The following is a 20,535-nucleotide window of genomic DNA, read 5'->3' on the forward strand; positions in this document are numbered from 1 at the left end:
TTTGTGCTGATGAGATATGAGGGCATTTTGACATTCAGGGAAATTGAGATTTCATTTAATCACAGCAACATCCAAAATCGCAGGTTGCGATTAACCTGACATGATGCATCACATTTGGCACAACTGAACACATAAATGGGGTTTTCGAGCATCTTTATGAGGTTGAAGAGCCGACTTAAAAAAACAATGTTTCTCCAGTTTTATACAGTAGAATTTAGAATGTATTAAAGGATAGCCCCTTGAGATGTAACATCTCATTTTCAAGGGGGTCCCATAAAACATACAACATTACAATATATCACATTACAGTACAGACACACATGACATAAAACAAACAGACATCTTGCTCACCCCCTCCCACACACAACCCCTACCCACATAAGTCTAGTTACAAAGTAGGCTAGTTGAATAACCGAAACAATGAGATAAATATAACATAACAGAGAGAAAAGAAAAAATAATAAATAAATAAATAGAAAAAAAGGACAAAAAATACATAAATAAATTAAAAACATAGGCAATTTGTTTAGCTAAAAAAAAAGTAGCTGAAAAAAATCTCCCCACCCCCCTCAACCTCTCGTCTAGTGAGAACGGTGGACCTGCGACAATAATAATATGTCCAAAAATTAGATGTGCAATAATCATATGTGCAATATCCATGCAATACCTGTCTACCTCACACTCATTCTACCTTCTTTTTTGCAGTTTTTCTTTCCTTTGTACTATTTTTTTTTATCTTATATTTTTTTTATCTTTTTATCTCCACCGCAATGTATATATTGTCCATATTTTGTAATTATATATATCTTTTACTTTTTTTACCTTTTAACCCCCTTCCCCGCATGCGTGTGCGTGTGTGTGTGTGTGTGTGCGTGTGCGTGTGCGTGTGCGTGTGCGTGTGCGTGTGCGTGTGCGTGTGTGTGTGTGTGTGTGTGTGTGTGTGTGTGTGTGTGTGTGTGTGTGTGTGTGTGTGTGTGTGTGTGTGTGTGTGTGTGTGTGAAATAAGAAAAAGAAATGTACTGCTGCTAACACGTGAGTTTCCCCATTGAGGGAGTAATAAAGGACTATCTTATCTTATCAAATCATCCACCAAAAACATGTGCCCCATAGCTGATAGACACGACCTGAAAGTGTTGTAGATCCATCAAAACCTTGTCATGCAAGTTTGCTTCAGATGCTCTGCTGCTATTATTCAACCACTTTTACATTATTCATGAGACACGGAATCAATGTTGCTACAGGTGACAGATCTACGCTGAGCCTCGCCTATGACTGCACATATTGGTGTGTTGATTAATTTGTGACCTTGAGTGCAGAAGTTGCAACCAAATGTACAAGAGCAGGTTAACTGGTCCGTAAAGACCACTGGCTGCAGACGAGGAGACCATGTGTATATTAGCATGTTAAATGGCTCTGTGTGTACAGGTTGCAGAACTTCTGCCATTTCATAGAATATCCACATCTTCTTAACTTTCTGTTAGTACCTCTATCTCTTAAAACACATACATTGTGTATTTCATTTAAGAGTATATTTCTTTCAAGAGTATATTTCTTTCACTAGTTTTTACTCAATAATTTACAGGACTGTCTCAGAAAATAAGAATATTGTGATGAAGTTCTTTATTTTCTGTAATGCAATTACAAAAACAAAAATGTCATACATTCTGGATTCATTACAAATCAACTGAAATATTGCAAGCCTTTTATTATTTTAATATTGCTGATCGTGGCTTACAGTTTAAGAAAACTCAAATATCCTATCTCAAAAAATTAGAATATTCTGGGAATTTTAATCTTAAACTGTAAGCCATAATCAGCAATATTAAAATAATAAAAGGCTTGCAATATTTCAGTTGATTTGTAATGAATCCAGAATGTATGACGTTTTTGTTTTTTTTAATTGCATTACAGAAAATAAAGAACTTTATCACAATATTATAATTTTCTCAGACAGTCCTGTATAAGGCACAATAACAATGAACAGGTTTATTTTCATACATAAGGCGCACCGGGTTATAAGGCGCATGATAAAACATATATAAAGCGAAACAAAACAGTCTGGTAAGTAGAACTTTATTCAACTCATTCAAAATAAGTCTGAATATCGTTCCCGTCGTCACTAATACAGAAAAATACACTCTTTAGATCATTCGTCTTCCACAAATCCACAAGTAAAAAGTGGAGGAGGTAAGCGCCGTCCTACATCCTGTTGATTCATTGTTCCCAGCAATAGCAGACACCTGAAGTTAGTATGAGGTTGGAACAACGTTGTATTCCAACATTTATATCTGGATTATGATATAGATCTGAAAATTGGGTTTACACTAAAACCTAACATTGGCTTGACGTCTAATTATAGCAAGGTAACATAGATTGACAGATTGGTTGGATGATGGTTGCCTGCCAGTGCTACATAATTACTTTATAATAATTACTCTAACATTGTCTGACGTTGAACCCATTTAATGTGTCAGCTGAACGGTCCGACTGTCAACCAAGCGGAGCTAAAACTAAAACATTTTGACAGATTTATGAGCACAGACATAGAATTGGTTCAAGGTCAGTAAGCTCAACAAAATTCATACATAAGGCGCATTTTATTTTTTATTGTATATACTGTTTATAGTGTTTTTATTATTACTGTGTGTTAACTATTTCTATTGATGCCTCTTGTTTTTTGCACTATCCCCTTTGCTGCTGTAATCTGCAAATTTCCCCTCTGTGGGACTATTAAAGGATTTCATATCTTATCTTATCTTATCTTATTTTGAATACAAGGTGCGCTGCCGATTTTTGAGAAAATTGAAGGATTTTAAGTGCACCTTATAGTGCGGAAAATACAGTATACATATATGTATATATACAGTTGTAGAAAAATCCTTCAATACTTCATCAAATGAAGGTTAGTCAATCAGAAAAAGTCGCAAAAACTTTGAAAATATGTTCTTCAGTAATGTCAAAATCCATCAAGAGCCATGATGAGCTTTCATGAGGACAGAAAGATGGAGGGAAGTTGATTAGCGTCAGAAATCCCCCGGATTAGATTATAATCTCTCCATCGCAGGGTTCAAGTGGAAGGCACAGCTGGACATTGATATGGAGAGAGAGGTTATCAATTGCTCCTCTGAATTATTTATGTCACAGTGGAGGTGAAATGGTTGAAATGTTGAAGGCCAGTGAAAGACCAGTGGACATCTGCATTTTTAGCCTGAGTCCGCATTGAATATTTTTACTCCCAATTATGGCGTCCTTGTCACAGGAAAGAGTAAAGGTCGGTATCTGCTGGTGTGAGTCCCACTGTGAAGCACGGAGACGGAGGTGTGATGATGTGGGAGTGCCTTTCAGCTGATTACACCCTAAACCAGCATAACTGTAAAAGACATCTGCAGAAATGGGCCATTCTGTTGGGTTCTGCTCTGTGCACAATACTGTGTAAACTTGACTTTACTGCAGAGTAAAAGAAAAGCTCAGCACGTCAGGGACCTCCTTCAAGACTGCTGGGAAAGCATTCCAGAGGACTCAATACTGTTTTAAAGTAAAGGATAGCTGCCTTAATGAATCCTGAAAAGCTCGAATGAAAGGAAATTGCTCTTAATTTCATGGTTCTTAAAGATCTTTACATTTTCCCCTGAGGCACTCGTTCTTCTCCTCCTGAATCTCTCCACCAGTCAGTCAGAAGTGCAGAGGTCAGTGGATGAGGGGCTGTAGCGGAGCAGGCGGGGGGGCAGGGGGGGCGGCCGCCCCGGGCCCACTGCTCCGGGGGGGCCCACTCCGAAGAGGAAAAAAAAAAAAAAAAAAAAAAACTCCGAAGAGGAAAAAAAAAAAGTGTTCTGAATAAAATAAGGAAAGTTGGACCGTATAAAACTTGTGTTCATAAGGATAAAGTTGTTTAAAAAATAAAAATGAAACAAATAGTCCCTTCTCCCCGTGTGTGTCTGCCTGTCATGCACGGGTTCGCACGCGCATCTGTTTAAGGCTGATTTATGGTTCCGCGTTACACCAACACAGAACCTACGGCGTAGGGTGCGCGTCGCTGCGTACCCTCGCCGTAGTAATGCGTCGAGCCAGTTCTCGCATCAGAGCCTTAACTTATGCTCATTAGTTTCAGCAGCTGAAGTTGATTAAAAACTCTCTCCAGGCTGCATGGATGAAACAGACTATCAAACCTCACCTTGCTCTCATTTGAGAGGGACTTCGCCATTGATGAGAGCAAGTTTATTGTGACCAAAAAGACGAGTCATTAAGAAATCCACTGCTGATGTTGCCAGATCTGACAGGTTCCAGCCCAAATGCAACGTAAAACCCACCGAAAACATGAAAAACCAGCCCAAATCTTACATTCTCTGTTAAAACCATAAATTATGAAATGCGTAATACATTTCATCTTCACATTACTAAATAACCTAAAAAAAAGTTCAGGCTCCAAACAAAAACTACAATAAAATGGAGTAGATTAAAGCAAATATATTATCAGTGAGTTTATTGTGTAAATTTTCTACTTTTCTCTGCCATAATGGAAGTTTTTTTTTGTTAATAATTTCTCCTAAATATTAAGTAAAACCCAGGAAAATCAGCCCAAATATATATTTTTTAGCCCAATTGGGCTGAAACCTGCCCAACCTGGCAACCTCACCTTGCTCTCAATCCAGAGAGATTTCTCCGTTGATGAGAGCAAAGTGATTGAAAGGTGAAGAACCGGCTGATGGTTCGGAAATAGTTCGGATTTGAAAAAGTTTTAAAATAAAAGTTTTTGCATTTTGGGTCGTTCAATACCCCCACCCCCAAATGGAAATATTTTTTGTTGTGGTTCTCCGCCCACCGCTGGATGAAACCATCATTGGTAAGCTGTCATAATATTAATTATTTCTGATGACATTGCCATAATGCTGAATATATGGCCTTTCATATATTGTTTGTTGCTGTTTGACCGCCATGTCTGATTGTGTTAAATACATGTCGTCGTCGTGTAGGTTGAACACGTGTGTCTGAATTGTGCTACTTGATATCAGACATCTATGGCTAAGATGAAAACTTAGCCTTAAAAATAAATATATCCCCACGATAAGTCATAATTATGAGATAAAAAAGTCGAAATGATGAGATAGAAAGTAGAAATGATGACTTTTTATGTCATAATTATGACTTACCGTGGGGATATTTTTATTTTTAAGGCTAAGATTTCATCTTATTTTTTTCTTTTACTGGTGGAAATGGGCTTCCATAGACATCACTGGATGTCATTTGATTTTTATCTCCAGTTTGATACTTATATCTTAAAGTCTGCATTAGGGTTATAATTAGGTTTGACATAATGACTCCATGGTGCTGAAACCTCATGTAAATGGTTCTGACCATGTCGCTGCTGCTGTTGGAATTGTGGTTGGTTGGGCCTGATCTGTGGCATTTTTAGCGATTATGTTCTAACGGGGATGTTTAGGCCACAAGGGCCCATCTAGAATGCTTCGCCCCCCCTAGGCTGGGACCCCTGCTCCGCCCCTGATGAGGGGTAAATATCTTCAATAACCAAGAAAAGAAGTGCAGTTGTGTTCAGTTTGAGATTAGTTGGTTCAGCAGAGCCTTGACGACGGACAGACTGCATCAGCAGACTCCAGTGAATCTATCCACAGAGATTCAGACATGTTCTTTCATTCTGTGATATCCTACAACATATCTAATACCCCCATCAATGAGTCAGTGCATCCAGTCATAAACAGAGGTGGGTAGAGTAGCCAAACATTGTACTCAAGTAAAAGTACTGTTACTTCAGAATAATATGACTCATGTAGAAGTAAAAAGTAGTCATCCAAATAATTACTTGAGTAAAAGTAAAAAAGTACTTGGTGAAAAAACTACTCAAGTACTGAGTAACTGTTGAGTAACGTCTGATAAAAAAATTTAACACAACCATTCAAACAGACGAAAGTACAAAATAATCATCTTCAGGCAAATTAAAACAATAAAATAAATTAAAATGAATAAAAAATAAAAAGTAGCTCAAATTAAAATAATCTTAAAGTAAATTCAAGTACTTTAATAAGTAATAAAATAATAACAGAATAAAAAAGTAAATTAAGCACAAGTAGCACAAAATTTCAAGCCTTTGTACTTTTCTTTTTTAACCAGGCAGAACTAGAACAAACATGAACTCATAGAAACTCTGTGTGTGTTTGAGTCTGTGTACATGTGACAAAACATGCAAAAACAAACATTTTTCCCAAAGAATCACTCAGTGATGTCATGAGATTGACGCGTACGCGGATAAAAGGGATAAAAGAAAAGTAACAGCCCAACGTAGCCTAATGTAGCGGAGTAAGAGGAACAGTTTCTTCTTCACAAATCTACTCAAGTAAAAGTACAAAGTATAGTGATTCAAAACTACTCATAAAAGTACAACATTTCCCAAAACGTACTCAAGTAAATGTAGCGGAGTAAATGAAACTCGTTACTACCAGCTCTGGTCATAAAGCCCCCGACCCTCGCAGTAAGATGATTGCGAGGTTAAGGTTGTTTTTTTTTAAGGTTTTTCTCCCACTATGGGAGTTTTTACCTGCCATTGTTTATATAATAATTGCTCGGGGGTTTATGTTCATGTTCTGGGTCTCTGGAAAGCGCCTATAGACAACTTCTGTTGTAATAGACGCTATATAAATCAAATAAAATTGAATTGAATCGGGGTTCTCCCCCACACCTGAGGTGTGTCAACCATCACTGATGGTTGTTCCTAAACCGCTCTGGCAAAAACCTGAGAAACAGATTGATGTGCCATTCCAGCACACAAATGTTCATTTAGTCAGTATATAATGACTCAAATAAATGACTCTTTAGGCTCCTTAGGGAAGTTTTTTTCTTCCCTCACTTTTCTGACTACAAGGCTCACTGCTATTTGCAGTCATTCTTCATTAATCTTTGCTTTGCTTTTGTACAGCTCACTAAAACATTTCCTCATATTCATCCATCACACCTGCCCAGAATACTAAGGAATCCGTAGTGTCTTATCTCGGTGCAGTGTTACTTAAATTCCTCTCCAAACAGATGGAAAGCACATGTTCTGTTTTTTAGTTAACAACTCCACCATGTTTTAGTCTGTAAACACAAGTTCTATATTGTGCTTTTCCTGACTTTCAGGGGTTCAATATTGACTTTAACTGTAATATACTTAGTTTTTAGGCTAACTCACTGTCATTTCAAAAGGTCCCTGATTGATTAGGCAGGAAAGAGAGGTTTTATAAGAGCAGAAACAACAAGAACTCCCTTACTTTTCTCTTTTAAAAGTAAACATCGCTACATGTAAGCACTAATTGCTTCTGTAGATTTGTCGTCTAACTCACAAAAGCGCAGGTCAAGCCCATAAACTGCACAAGAAGGACCGAACTATTCAATTCAATTCAATTCAATTTTATTTATATAGCGTCTAATACAACAGAGTTGTCTCTAGACGCTTTACAGAGACCCATACCCAGCACATGACCCCCGAGCAGTTATTACATAAACAATGGCAGGTAAAAACTCCCCTAGTGGGAGAAAAACCTTAAGCCAAACAGTGGCAAGGAAAAACTCCCCTTTAGGAGGGAAGAAACCTTGAGCAGGACCAGGCTCATAAGGGGGGACCCTCCTGCCGAGGGCCAGACTGGTGGGTCAGGGACGGCAACAGCACAGCAGGCAGGTGGAAGCAGCAACGGGATGACCAGGGGTGGGGACCGCAGGCCAGCACGCAGCTCCCGAAGCTCCGGCCCAATCAGCAAGTCCCAGGTTGGGGTGCAGGGTCGGGGAACTAACTTCTCTGTGCTGCTCATCAATATGAATAACACAAAGGAAAATACTCGTGTCATCGCTGATCAACTCTGTTGTATTTCAAAATATTCTGAAAGATATCTAGAATTTAGTGCACAAAAGAAAAAGGTAGTCAGAGATGAAAGTAAGAGAAACAATTAAACTAAGATTTTAAGTGTGTGAGGAAGCCAGATAAAAAGCCATGCAGGCGTGCTTAGAACATGCAGACTCATTGGTGAAATTGCTAAAAGAATCCTGAGCTGACTCTACCTATGTTTGCATGCCAAAAGAATGAGAGAATGCTCATTACCTCCCACATGTGAGAACATGTTCTCAGCCACTTCCTGCTGTAAAACAGCGTATTAATGACACATCATCTCATTCTCTAGTTGGAGGTATCAGGATCAAACCTCTCACTTTGTCTGAAATGTTGTTTGAGATCTTAAAAATAATCTTTAACCCTTGTGCTGTCTTTGGGGGAAGGAAGGAAGGAAGGAAGGAAGGAAGGAAGGAAGGAAGGAAGGAAGGAAGGAAGGAAGGAAGGAAGGAAGGAAGGAAGGAAGGAAGGAAGGAAGGAAGGAAGGAAGGAAGGGAAGGAAGGAAGGAAGGAAGGAAGGAAGGAAGGAAGGAAGGAAGGAAGGAAGGAAGGAAGGAAGGAAGGAAGGAAGGAAGGAAGGAAGGAAGGAAGGAAGGAAGGAAGGAAGGAAGGAAGGAAGGAAGGAAGGAAGGAAGGAAGGAAGGAAGGAAGGAAGGAAGGAAGGAAGGAAGGAAGGAAGGAAGGAAGAAAAGAGGAAGGGAAGAAGGAAGGAGAGAGCAGGAGGAAGGAAGGAAGGGAGGGAGGAAGGAAGGAAGGAAGGAAGGAAGGAAGGAAGGAAGGAAGGAAGGAAGGAAGGAAGGAAGGAAGGAAGGAAGGAAGGAAGGAAGGAAGGAAGGAAGGAAGGAAGGAAGGAAGGAAGGAAGGAAGGAAGGAAGGAAGGGAGAAAAGAGGAAGGGAAGAAGGAAGGAGAGAGCAGGAGGAAGGAAGGAAGGGAGGGAGGAAGGAAAGGAAGGAAGGAAGGAAGGAAGGAAGGAAGGAAGGAAGGAAGGAAGGAAGGAAGGAAGGAAGGAGAAAGCAGGTGGAAGGAAGGAAGGAAGGAAGGGAAGAAGGAAGGAGAGAGCAGGAGGAAGGAAGGGAGGGAGGGAGGAAGGGAGGAAGGAAGGAAGGAAGGAAGGAAGGAAGGAAGGAAGGAAGGAAGGAAGGAAGGAAGGAAGGAACGAAGGAAGGAACGAAGGAACAGGAGAACGAAGGAACAGGAGAACGAGTTAATTTTGACCCAAAGACAGTACCAGGTTAACCAGCCAGAACTGCAGTGTGGTTGATCCACTCATCATGCAGACGACTGGAACAGCAAACCTGGGACTGGAGCTTCACGTGACCTGGTCTGGTCTGGGTACAAGTGTTTAACACCAAGGCTTGGCCTGTGTCGCCTGTGCAGCTCTCAGACAAGGAAACAGTAACATATACAGTGTATTTGGTAATGCGTTATGACAGCGTGGAGGCTGCAAGCAGCTGTGGGACTGAGAGCCCGGGCCGTTTGTAAGTGCTGAGCGCTGGCATTCTGAAAATAGATGAAAGAACCTGAAATGTGAAATGTTTAAGTATTTCTTATGCATTGGAGAGGGAAGCACGGGACCAGAGCTCTAAGGGCACTGTTGTCTTAATCTGGCACACTTTTCATAAAGTGGCCCCACTTCTGCATGTTTTATTCAGGACTCCCTGAACCACACTGCTACACACTCTCCTGATGTGTTTTCCACTGAAAACCACAGGAATCAGTTTGTCTAATAATCAGTATTCAGTTTTACGGATGCATTTGTGATTGATCGTCCGGGTTCCTGTTTATTGCTATTTAGCATCAACATGTACACTGCAAAAACTCAACATCTTAACAAGAATATTTGTCTTATTTCTAGTTAAAATGTCTCATTTTTAGCCAAAAAAATCTCATTACACTTAAAACAAGAGTCATCACTGGAAAAAAAACAACCATTTTCACCTATTTCAAGTAGATTTTCACTTAAAATAAGTAGAAAAATCTGCCAGTGGAACAAGATTTCTTTGCTTGTAATGAGAAGATAAATCTTGTCCCATTGGCAGATTTTTCTACTTATTTCAAGTGAAAATGTACTTGACAAAGGTGAAAATGGTCAAATAACAAGTTATTTTTCTGGTGAAGACTCTTGTTTTAAGTGTAATGAGATTTTTTGACTAAAAATTAGACATTTTAACTAGAAATAAGACAAATATTCCTGGTAAGATTTTGAGTTTTTGCAGTGTACAGCTCTGAACATCAACATGAGAGCTGAGAAATAAAACTCATTCATTTAAACCAAAAGATTGAGCTTGCATTGTTGGGACACTTTCCCAGATAGTAAAAGATACTTGGCCCAAACGTGGCCCTGATCAGCTGTTTTCTCTGGTCCACATTCAGTGGTAACTGAAGGCGTTTACTCAGACTGGGCCCGGCTGCTGAAACTGGCCCTCACTTCAACCTGTGTCTAATCAGGTTTATGATGTTTGAAACACATTTACTTCGCCAGCTATGTACCGCAACCAAAACTAGGCCAAGCTCATGCCCAATCTGACCACAAGAGCAGCGTCATGAGCAGGGTCAACACGACCACAATGGTTCTCAATGGATTGGATGTGCGTTTCACAACAATTTGTCAAATGTGACAGATTGACATCCCTGATGTGTTTTTTTCGTTTTTTTTAGTGACTGTTGTCAATGGTCAGCTGACAATCTAAAAACATTCAGGGATCAAGATGGTTCCGTGTGTCATCCTCACATGTTTTCTAACTCTTGATTTCCTGAAAGCCATGTTGATTTGTTCAGCTCTTCTGCTTCCCCCTCACATCACTTGCGTATCTAGGGTCTCCCGTATTCATCTGCTCCCTACAATCATTTAAAATTTGTACTCTACTGTTTTATAATTCTACTTTTCCACTACTATATCTGAAAAAAAAAAACTGTCTCAGAATATTAGAATATTGTGATAAAGTCCTCTATTTTCTGTAATGCAAAAATGTCATACATTCTGGATTCATTACAAATCAACTGAAATATTGCAAGCCTTTTATTATTTTAATATTGCTGATCATGGCTTACAACTTAAGAAAACTTAAATATCCTATCTCAAAAAATTAGAATATTCTGGGAATCTTAATCTTAAACTGTAAGCCATAATCAGCAATATTAAAATAATAAAAGGCTTGCAATATTTCAGTTGATTTGTAATGAATCCAGAATGTATGACATTTATTTATTTTTTTAATTGCATTACAGAAAATAAAGGACTTTACAGTCCTGTACTAGAACCTCCCTCATGATCTGCAGCCAATATCTTCTTCTTGTTCATCTTTCAGCTTTTCCTCTCAGGGCTCACATTAGTGCGTCATCACTTTCTATCTTGCTTTACTTCTGCATCTTTCTCGTTTTTTTATTTTTTGTTATTCCAACAAACTGCATATCTTTTCTCACCACATCTCCTTGGTCTCCTCTGTTTCTCCTGCCTGGCAGTTTCATTTCCAGCATCCTTCAACTAATCTATTCACAGTCCCTCTTCTGTACCTCTCAAAACCGTCTCAATCTAGCTACTCTTATTTCACTTCTTAATTTGAATCGTCCTTGCCGCTCCCAAAGGACGTCTTAACGTCTCCATCTCTGCCACTTCCAGCTCTGCTGCGTGTTTCTCAGTCAGCGCTGGCATCCCTGAGTCCCAGAGAAAGCTGCTCCCACTACCTTTTCCTCTACTTTCATTGCTGCAACCCAATTAATCCAGACACTCCACCCTGCCTCCACGATAATTTCTGGCATTTATCCCGATAACGATAAAAATGACGATTTAAAAAAAAATACCAATTCAACTCCACCTTTGTAACTATAAATCTATCACCACATTCAGTCTTTGGAGCCCCCAAATCACTGCTCTAAAAGATACTAAATGCTACTAAACTACACCAATTAAATTGAACTAATAACAACCAATTAAATTAGTACACCCGTACTGCAAAACTGTAATGACTCAAATGAAACAAGTTTGAAATGTAAGAACAGATTCAACATTTATTCAAACTGTATGGTTTAAACAGTGGGATAACAGTGCAAACAGCTAAAGTACCATTGTCCTTCAAGTTTTCCTAGCTTATAAAATCACAAAGTAGAAAAAAATACAACCTGATAAATAAAGAAACAGGACAAATAAATAAAAGTTCACTGAAAATAAAACCCTATCAGTGATGACCTCTTCTAATATAAATAAAATGTGCAAATTAACCTGTGGTTGCAACATGTCACAAATGAGATACTATTGCATTTTTTTTTCTCGTAATAGTCAAATGTTATATCAAAATGTAACAACCATTTCCTTCTGTTTTTGCAGACTCTGCACATAATAGATGATGTTTGCTCCTCGTCTCTTTTTAAATCCAAACCAGTTCCAGATAACGGAGCTGGAGCCTCGTTTAACAACGAGCTCCTCGCTCTCAGATCCGCCTTCCGCCATGTTTGTTACACAAAAACGTCATCAACGGGAATTTATCGTTTTTACTGCGAGATGACAAATTCTTACCGTGGGGAATTTTTTTGACAGTACATCGTGAACGGTAAAATATCGCCCATTCCTACTTCCACCTGCTCCCCACTTTCACTGCAGATCACAACGGCATCTACAAATACAGTCCCTGGACACTCTTTCCTTATCCTACCTGTCAGTGTATCCATCACCATGGCAACAGGAAGGAGCTCATCCTTGATGCAGTCCCACTATAACCTGAAATCCATCTGTGATCCCTACTTAACACCTCTCTACTGTCTTGGTGCCCTCAGACATATCCCATACCACTCTAGCGTACTTTTCTACCACTCCAGATTTCCCACAATGCCACACTTCCTTCCCTGGCTCTCTGTTGTACACTTTCTCTAAACCTATATAGACAAAGCACAACTCTTTCTTACCCGTGTTCTCCATCAGCATGTCATCAGGACCAACAGTCTCTTCATTCTCATCCAAGCAGCTCTCCCGTCACCCTGACTTATTCCTCACACTTCTTAGCCTACAGGTGCTACAGCTTCCACCCTTCTACATATCTCATTTCCTTTATTGCCTCTTTCAGTCCTGCTTTCACATTCTCCTCATTTGTGAGCACATTTCATTCTCTATCCTTAATCGCCCTAACCCGCTGCACAACCATCCCATCTCAATCTTTCTATCTTGCCAATTGGTACAAATCCTTCTCTTCTACATCAGTGTTTATCCTCTCATACAGCTCATTATAAGCCTCCCGTTTAGCCTTTGCCAGCTCGCTCTTCGCCTTACGTCACATCTCTTTGTACTTCTTGGCTATCCTACTTTTTTTTCATACATGTATCTTGAAATCAACATCAGTTTTATTTACATGTCACATTTCACTTGTTGCAAATCGCCTCTTAAATCCCCATTTGGACAGCTTTGAATGACCTTTTTGAAATATACCTTTTCATTTAGTGGGATTGATGCAGACTGTAGCGAAGGCAATACCTGTTCTTCACCCCTCTCTTTCAAGTCCTGTCACTCACGACATTATTATAGGCACACATACATGTAATCATGACAGTTCTATTTCTGTTTTGCCAATAGATCCTCCTTAAACCCAGTTATTGGTTCCTCAGCATTTTGGAAAATATCCTAAACGATTAAGCAGCACCTGGCCGGCTTAATGTTGTCAATCTGAACACATTACTACCTAAAAAGCTAAAAAGAATGTATTGCTGGGTGATGCTATGAAGCCCTAAGCTGAGGTGATGCCAATAGTTCTGCTGGTTTTGCCTGCAAAACAACAGCCCAGGAGGAGAAGCTCAGCATATACCGTACATATATACATAAACCCACAGAGGCGTGTGGAGGCTCCAGTTATTCACTCCGTCTTGGAATTTTGTCACGGAGGAAAGAGTCATAAATAGCTCAATTTATCCATTTTACCACAAAAGGTTTAGTCATTTGCTTGGGAGGCTAAAGATAATGAGTCATCTTTCATTTCATTATGACAGCAGCCCAAAGCAGCAGAACATCAGAATAAAGGGCAGAATGGCTTCATCAGAAGAGGAATGACCTGAACACTTGGGAAAACCTTCCAAGTCCAATTTAAACCATTTTTACCCAACAAAACCAAATCCTTCAATAAGCAGTTTGAATTGCAAATGTTTGCACTTTAATTTGAATTTTATGACCAAACAGCTTCTTATTTGTGTCTAAGTCTATCTATCTATCTATCTATCTATCTAACTATGAGTCTTTTTTATTTATATATTACACACAAATATCAAACAGAGCTGTTTGGTGAAAGTGAAGGATTTGAGGACTCCTAACCCTTCAAGCATGCTCTTTTTTCTGCAGAGAATCGATTGATACTGAACCGCTTGAATCGTATGATTTCATATGCGTGCTGCAGGTTTTCAGTGTGTCTGTCGTTTACACCGGTGCATGATGCTTTCAAACTTTACTTCTGAACATATTTGTTGCTGTTAACGACTGTAGACTAACAGCATCTCCTGCATGTTTTAGCAGCTGTGTTTACTAATAGAAATAAGCAGAAAATCTACATCTGATCTGTTGACGTAATTTGCTGGAATTTACTCCCTTTACCGACTAGAAGAAACCTCTGACGAGAGTGCCGGCACCAAACCCTCAGCAGCTCTGTGTCCTGACCTCCGGTCCCACAGTGGGAAAAAGAAAATGAGACAGCTTTTTTTCTTTGCATGTCAGCAGTATATGAAGACCATAAGCTCATGCTGAATACTTTTACTTTTCAAGATTTGTTGTTTTTATTGGAGTCAAGAATCTGGCCGGTCCATTTGGAACGAGTGGACTTCCTGTTTGTCCAAATCAACTTGTGTTTTCAGCATCAGCATAAACACAGCAACATCTGGGGCCAGATGCAGCTGTGGTGTCTGTGCAGAGAAATCATGCAGTGGTATTGGTGGTATTTGAGAAGGAGCACGTGGGAACAGTTTGATGCTGCTGTGTATGACTGATGTTTCTCATCATATGTTTGTATTTCACGGCGGCAGCAGCGTGGGGGTGTGGTGGTCAGTACTGGTGTCTTGCAGCCAGAAACCTCCCAGTTTGAATCCAGCTGGGAGAGCCTGCATGTTCACCACACGTGGGTTGCTTCACATTCTCATTTCACTTCCTTCCCCGGTCCAAAAACATGCATGTTCCCTGTGATGGACCGGTGGTGGGGGCAAACTTCAGATGACGGGGGTTTTTGTGCTTCGTTGTGCCGTTTGTGGGCCGTGTGAGAAGCAGGAGCTCCGGTACCGTCTTCATGTGGGACTGATGTTCTGTGTCCCGTCCAGAGGTGGGTAGGAACGAGTTACATTTACTCCGTTACATTTACTGGAGTAAGTTTTGGGAAATGTTGTACTTTTAGGAGTAGTTTTGAATCACTATACTTTTTACTTTTACTTGAGTAGATTTGTGAAGGAGAAACTGTTCCTCTTACTCCGCTACATTAGGCTACGTTGGGCTGTTACTTTTCTTTTATCCCTTTTATCCACGTACGCGTCAATCTCATGACATCACTGGGTGATTCTTTGGGAAAAATGTTTGTTTTTGCATCTTTTGTCACATTTACACAGACTCAAACACACACAGAGTTTCTATGAGTTCATGTTTGTTCTAGTTCTGGTTAAAAAAGAAAAGTACAAAGGCTTGACATTTTGTGCTACTTGTGCTTAATTTATTTTTTCATTCTGTTATTATTTTATTTATTTTATTATTTATTAAAGTACTTGAATTTACTTTAAGATTATTTTAATTTAAGCTATTTTTATTTTTTATTAATTTTAATTTATTTTATTATTTTATTGATTTAATTTCCCTGAAGATGATTATTTTGTACTTTTGTCTGTTTGAATGGTTGTGTTAAAAAAATAAATCAGACGTTACTCAACAGTTACTCAGTACTTTAGTAGTTTTTTCACCAAGTACTTTTTTACTTTTACTCAAGTAATTATTTGGATGATTACTTTTTACTAGTATATTTTTCTGAAGTAACAGTACTTTTTCTTGAGTACAATTTTTGGCTACTCTACCCAGCTCTGGTCCCGTCTGGGATTTTAGAATAGAAACTACCAAATAAAACACATCTTCTTCTCTTTGCCTTCAGTGACGAGTGTCTCAATGGCTGCATTTTCATGAGGACTGAGATACATATGTGCGCATCCTTATAAATCTGGTGCACACGACGCACGTGCACTTTAGTCATTGTACTGCATAAACTGCTTCATGTACTTGACATGAATATTTCTCCATGTTTGACGTCTCATGGAGAGTGACAGCCATAATGAAGATGTCCTGACCTTTCAAGACGTTTACTGTGACTGTTTTAATCAACAAGCTTTACAGCAGGAGGTCGAAATCACCTTTTGTCTCAGACTGTTTGGTTTTTGAAAGGAGTTGTCTCTCATGCATCCATCTGGGAATGGAGAACATAAATGATGGAAGGCTTTCCAATACGTCTGCAACAAATACAGCTTTTTCTTTCACGTTTGAGAGGCAGACGGAAATTTGTCAGACAGAAAACATTTTCTGCAGAAACTGTTGAACACATTCTGTCCTAAGATGAATTTTTAAAAGCATATCAAAACCCAAGCATTTTGTGTGCGTGCGTGGTGTTTTAAAACTCCTGACAGGGAAAAGCATCCAAACAACAGGATGTGAGAGGGAGATACATGAGGAGTTTTCGTTGGGGTGGTTGTTGCAAAGCTGCTCTGTAGGTTTGACTGTAGCGTTAAAGAACCATGTAGAGAAGCAGTATGTCTTAAAGCTGAGTGTTTAATATTTTATTTAGACAGAACTTGATTCCTAAAATTGATTTTTAGTGCATTAAATAAGACCCAGGGACTGTGATCCACCAGGAATAGGTCAGAGCATGAAGGCGCTCTCGATGTCATGTGTGGTAGAAACTGAAGCTGGAAACCACGGTTACCATCGGCCTCTGTTCCCCTAAGACTGTTTTCTTTTTCTAAATACTTAACTCTTACAACACCAAATAAGATAAACTTATAACGATATGGGACACTTATAAGGTGAGCATGAATCAATGTTTTTTATGATGTTAAATTGTATGTATTTATTTACTTTCATTTATTTATTTAATTTTAGTTGTTACATTTCTGGAAAAGAAAAAAGTCAAATCATACATGAGAGAAACTATTCAGTTTATGGTAAAATATTGGTACTTGTATGAAACTGAAGATGCATAATGCAAACCTGACATTTACTTTTAGTTCAGTTTGTGGAAAATGGTTGGCCTGGCTTTCTCTTTAAAACTTAAATAGTTATAAAGCATTATCGTATCGTTATCGTGACCTCAATATCGTGTATCGTATCGTGAGATTAGTGTATCGTTACACCCCTAAAATATATATATATATATATATATATATATATATATATATATATATACACACACAGTACAGACCAAAAGTTTGGAACTTCAAACTAATCCTGGACTGGGTGAGCTATGGACTGCTTTTGTTCCTCCCCCCCCCAGTGTTTTACGAGGCTTATATGAATGTAGTTCTGTATCAAAGAGCTTGTTAAGGTTTCCCGTGATCGTCGTCTGCCTGCGTGGTTCCGTCAGTCTTTGATGAGTTCCTGAGGCGGCGTTGTCAAGGACATCGCTGGTCTTTGGCTTCGGCTCTCACTCTTCGTCTTAAACTTCCTCCAGATTCCCTGAATCATTTAATGATGTCACGCAGCACAGTGGGAGAGTTATCCAAATCCATCCTAATCTTTCATTGCAGAACATTTCCTGAAGCACTTGTAAAGATGTTCCCAGTATTGAGCTAAGTGAAAGTTCCTCAGCCTTTCACGGATTCTGCATTTAGAGCAAATGATGATAAACACTCGTCAACATCACCAGTTTGAACCAACATCATTCTTCTTTTCTTTCCAGCACTGACCTGTTTTTTTTTTTTTTTGAACATGTTGCAGGCCTAACACAAAATAACATGAGGTGTATTAACAAATGAAATAGTTGTTGAGAAAGACATGACGCGTTTGTTTGTTTTATAACATTCAGCAAATTGTTAAAACTGTTCTGATTTGGATTTGAACACATACAATGGATTTTCTTCTGATAAACTGCTTGCAAACTGCAAAAACTCAAAATCTTACCAGGAATATTTGTCTTATTTCTAGTTAAAATGTCTCATTTTTAGTCAAAAAAAAATCCCATTACACTTAAAACAAGAGTCATTACCAGAAAAATAACTTATTTGACAATTTTCACCTGTTTCAAGTAAATTTTCACTTGAAATAAGTAGAAAAATCTGCCAGTGGGACAAGATTTATCTTCTTATTACAAGCAAAAAAATATTGTTCCACTGGCAGATTTTTCTACTTATTTTAAGTGAAAATCTACTTGAAACAGGTGAAAATTGTAGTTTTTTTTTCCAGTGATGAGTCTTGTTTTAAGTGTAATGAGATTTTTTTAATTAAAAATGAGACATTTTAACTAGAAATGAGACAAATATTCTTGTTAAGATTTTGAGTTTTTGCAGTACAGCAGTGATGTATGCTCATCTCAGCATAACTTTCAGTATAGAAAGTGGAATATTTCAAAGTATTAGTTATAAAAACATTTGAGGCGGATTTATTGATCAAATAAAAATAATGATCAGTATTGTGTTTGCTGTGTGAAGATGGTGATGATGGTTGAGGATAAACAGTGGCGTGTCTTTCATCATGGAGAACATTTCCACCCTCTCACTTGACCCGTGTTCCATGTACCTGCTGATTCTGGTCAAGGCCTGAATACAGCAGGAGAGGTGGGGGGGGCGGAGGTTCAGGGAAATGATCCAGACGTTTGTGAGAGAATCTGTTCTGTTGGAGCAGATCCATCTGCTCAGTCATGTGACCCGCAGGTCTGAACCGCTGCCATCTCCCCGGGTTCATTCATGCAGCAGCAGCGTGAAGCATCTCTTCACGCCGGCTCAGACAGATCATCGTTAGCTCTGTGGAAGGAAGCTGGTGGCTTCCCACAGGGCTTTTACTTTCCTAAACTGATTCCTCCCATTTGAACCCTGCATCCAACCTTTGTCGCACATCATTCGTCACTTTGACCTGCCTCAGAAAGCCAAACTCCAAACCCCCCCTCTCTTCCAAATAGACCTCTGCATCATCTCATCTTGTTGCATATTCTGCCTTAGACTTCGGGGGCTTTAACCTGTGGAGCGACATAGAAACCAACTCCGACACAATTTCCTCTCTGCAGGAAGAACTGAGCAACCAAAGTGACCGAACAGTAAAAAAAGGAACAGCTTTTCCAGCAACATGAGGATAAACGGTGAGGGGCTGCAGTGTCCTCGTGCTGGGTGAAAATCTGCGACAAACATCCAGAGCCCTGTTTTCTCATTCCTCTCAGCTTTCAGAACTGCAGACCGGGTCGCCACGGCAGCTCAAAGACTACACACACCTCACAAAACACTCACACGCACACATGAGACACTTACCGGGGAGAGCAGAATCTGTCAGGTCTCGTGCAGCGAGCGGCAGATGTGTGTGAGCAGATACTCCCGGCATGGCTGCAGCGGCGTGGAGTGTGTGTGTGTGTGAGTGAGTGTGTGTTTGTGTGTAAGTGTATGTGTGTGTGTGTTAAAGCATGCAGCATTGCATGTTGACATCCAGCAGGAGAAGCTGCTCTTTTTGTTGCTTTGTGTCCAAATCTCCAAGAACGAGCGTCGTCGTCTCTCTTCTGCTCTGAGAGCAGCAGAGATGTGGAGCGATGGACTGAGAGAGAGACACTGACTGTGACTGAGAGAGAGAGAGAGAGAGAGAGTTAAAAAGAGAGAGGATCAAGACACACTGAGAGTGAATGATCCTTCCTCTCTTCTGCTGTTGAAGAGGAGATCACCCGTCGCTCCATCTCTCTCTCTCTCTCTCTCTCTCACACACACACACACACACACACACACACACACACACACACACACACACACACACACACACACACACACACACACACACACACACAGCTCCTCTGAGCAGCCAATCAGCGCTGGCCTCCGTTGCTGTGAGGGAATAATTGGCTGAGCTTGGTGTCAATCATTCCTGATGCCTTGTATCCCCACGGCAACGGAGAAGAGGAGGATGGAAGGAGGGAGCATCAGGGACACAATTAGGAGAAGAAATGTATGGGGGAAAATGCTGAATAAAGGAAGTGGATATGTTATGAAAGAAGGATGAAAGTAGGCAGAGAGAAGTAATAAAGTGAAGGAAATGAAGCAGGAGGATGAGGAAGAGTATGAAAATGTCATTAGGAAGAGGAGGAAAGAGGAGCTTTTTTACATCTCTGGCTTTTTTTTTAAGTTGAAATGAATAAGTTTGAGTTTGAGTTTACTCTTACAAGCTTTAACCCTTGTGCTGTCTTTGGGTCAAGGAAGGAGGAAGGGAAGAAGGGAGGAAAGAAGGAAGAAAGAAAAGAAGGGAGGAAAGAAGGAAGGATGGGAGGAAAGAAGGGAGGGAGGGAGGAAAGAAGGAAGGAAGGAAGGAAGGAAGGAAGGAAGGAAGGAAGGAAGGAAGGAAGGAAGGAAGGAAGGAAGGAAGGAAGGAAGGAAGGAAGGAAGGAAGGAAGGAAGGAAGGAAGGAAGGAAGGAAGGAAGGGAGGAAGGGAGGGAGGGAGGGAGGGAGGGAGGGAGGGAGGGAGGGAGGGAGGGAGGGAGGGAGGAAGGAAGGAAG

At 39.9% G+C, this 20,535-nt stretch overlaps 1 protein-coding gene across 2 annotated transcripts in view; it reads left to right on the plus strand.

Annotated features, from left to right (window-relative positions):
* immp2l (inner mitochondrial membrane peptidase subunit 2) overlaps nucleotides 1-20,535 on the plus strand; it is a 139,938-nt gene that overhangs the window by 91,792 nt on the left and 27,611 nt on the right. The gene's annotated exons all lie outside the window — the stretch shown is intronic.

The sequence above is a fragment of the Cololabis saira genome, chromosome 5 (genome assembly GCF_033807715.1).
Source record: "Cololabis saira isolate AMF1-May2022 chromosome 5, fColSai1.1, whole genome shotgun sequence".
Taxonomy (NCBI): domain Eukaryota; kingdom Metazoa; phylum Chordata; class Actinopteri; order Beloniformes; family Belonidae; genus Cololabis; species Cololabis saira.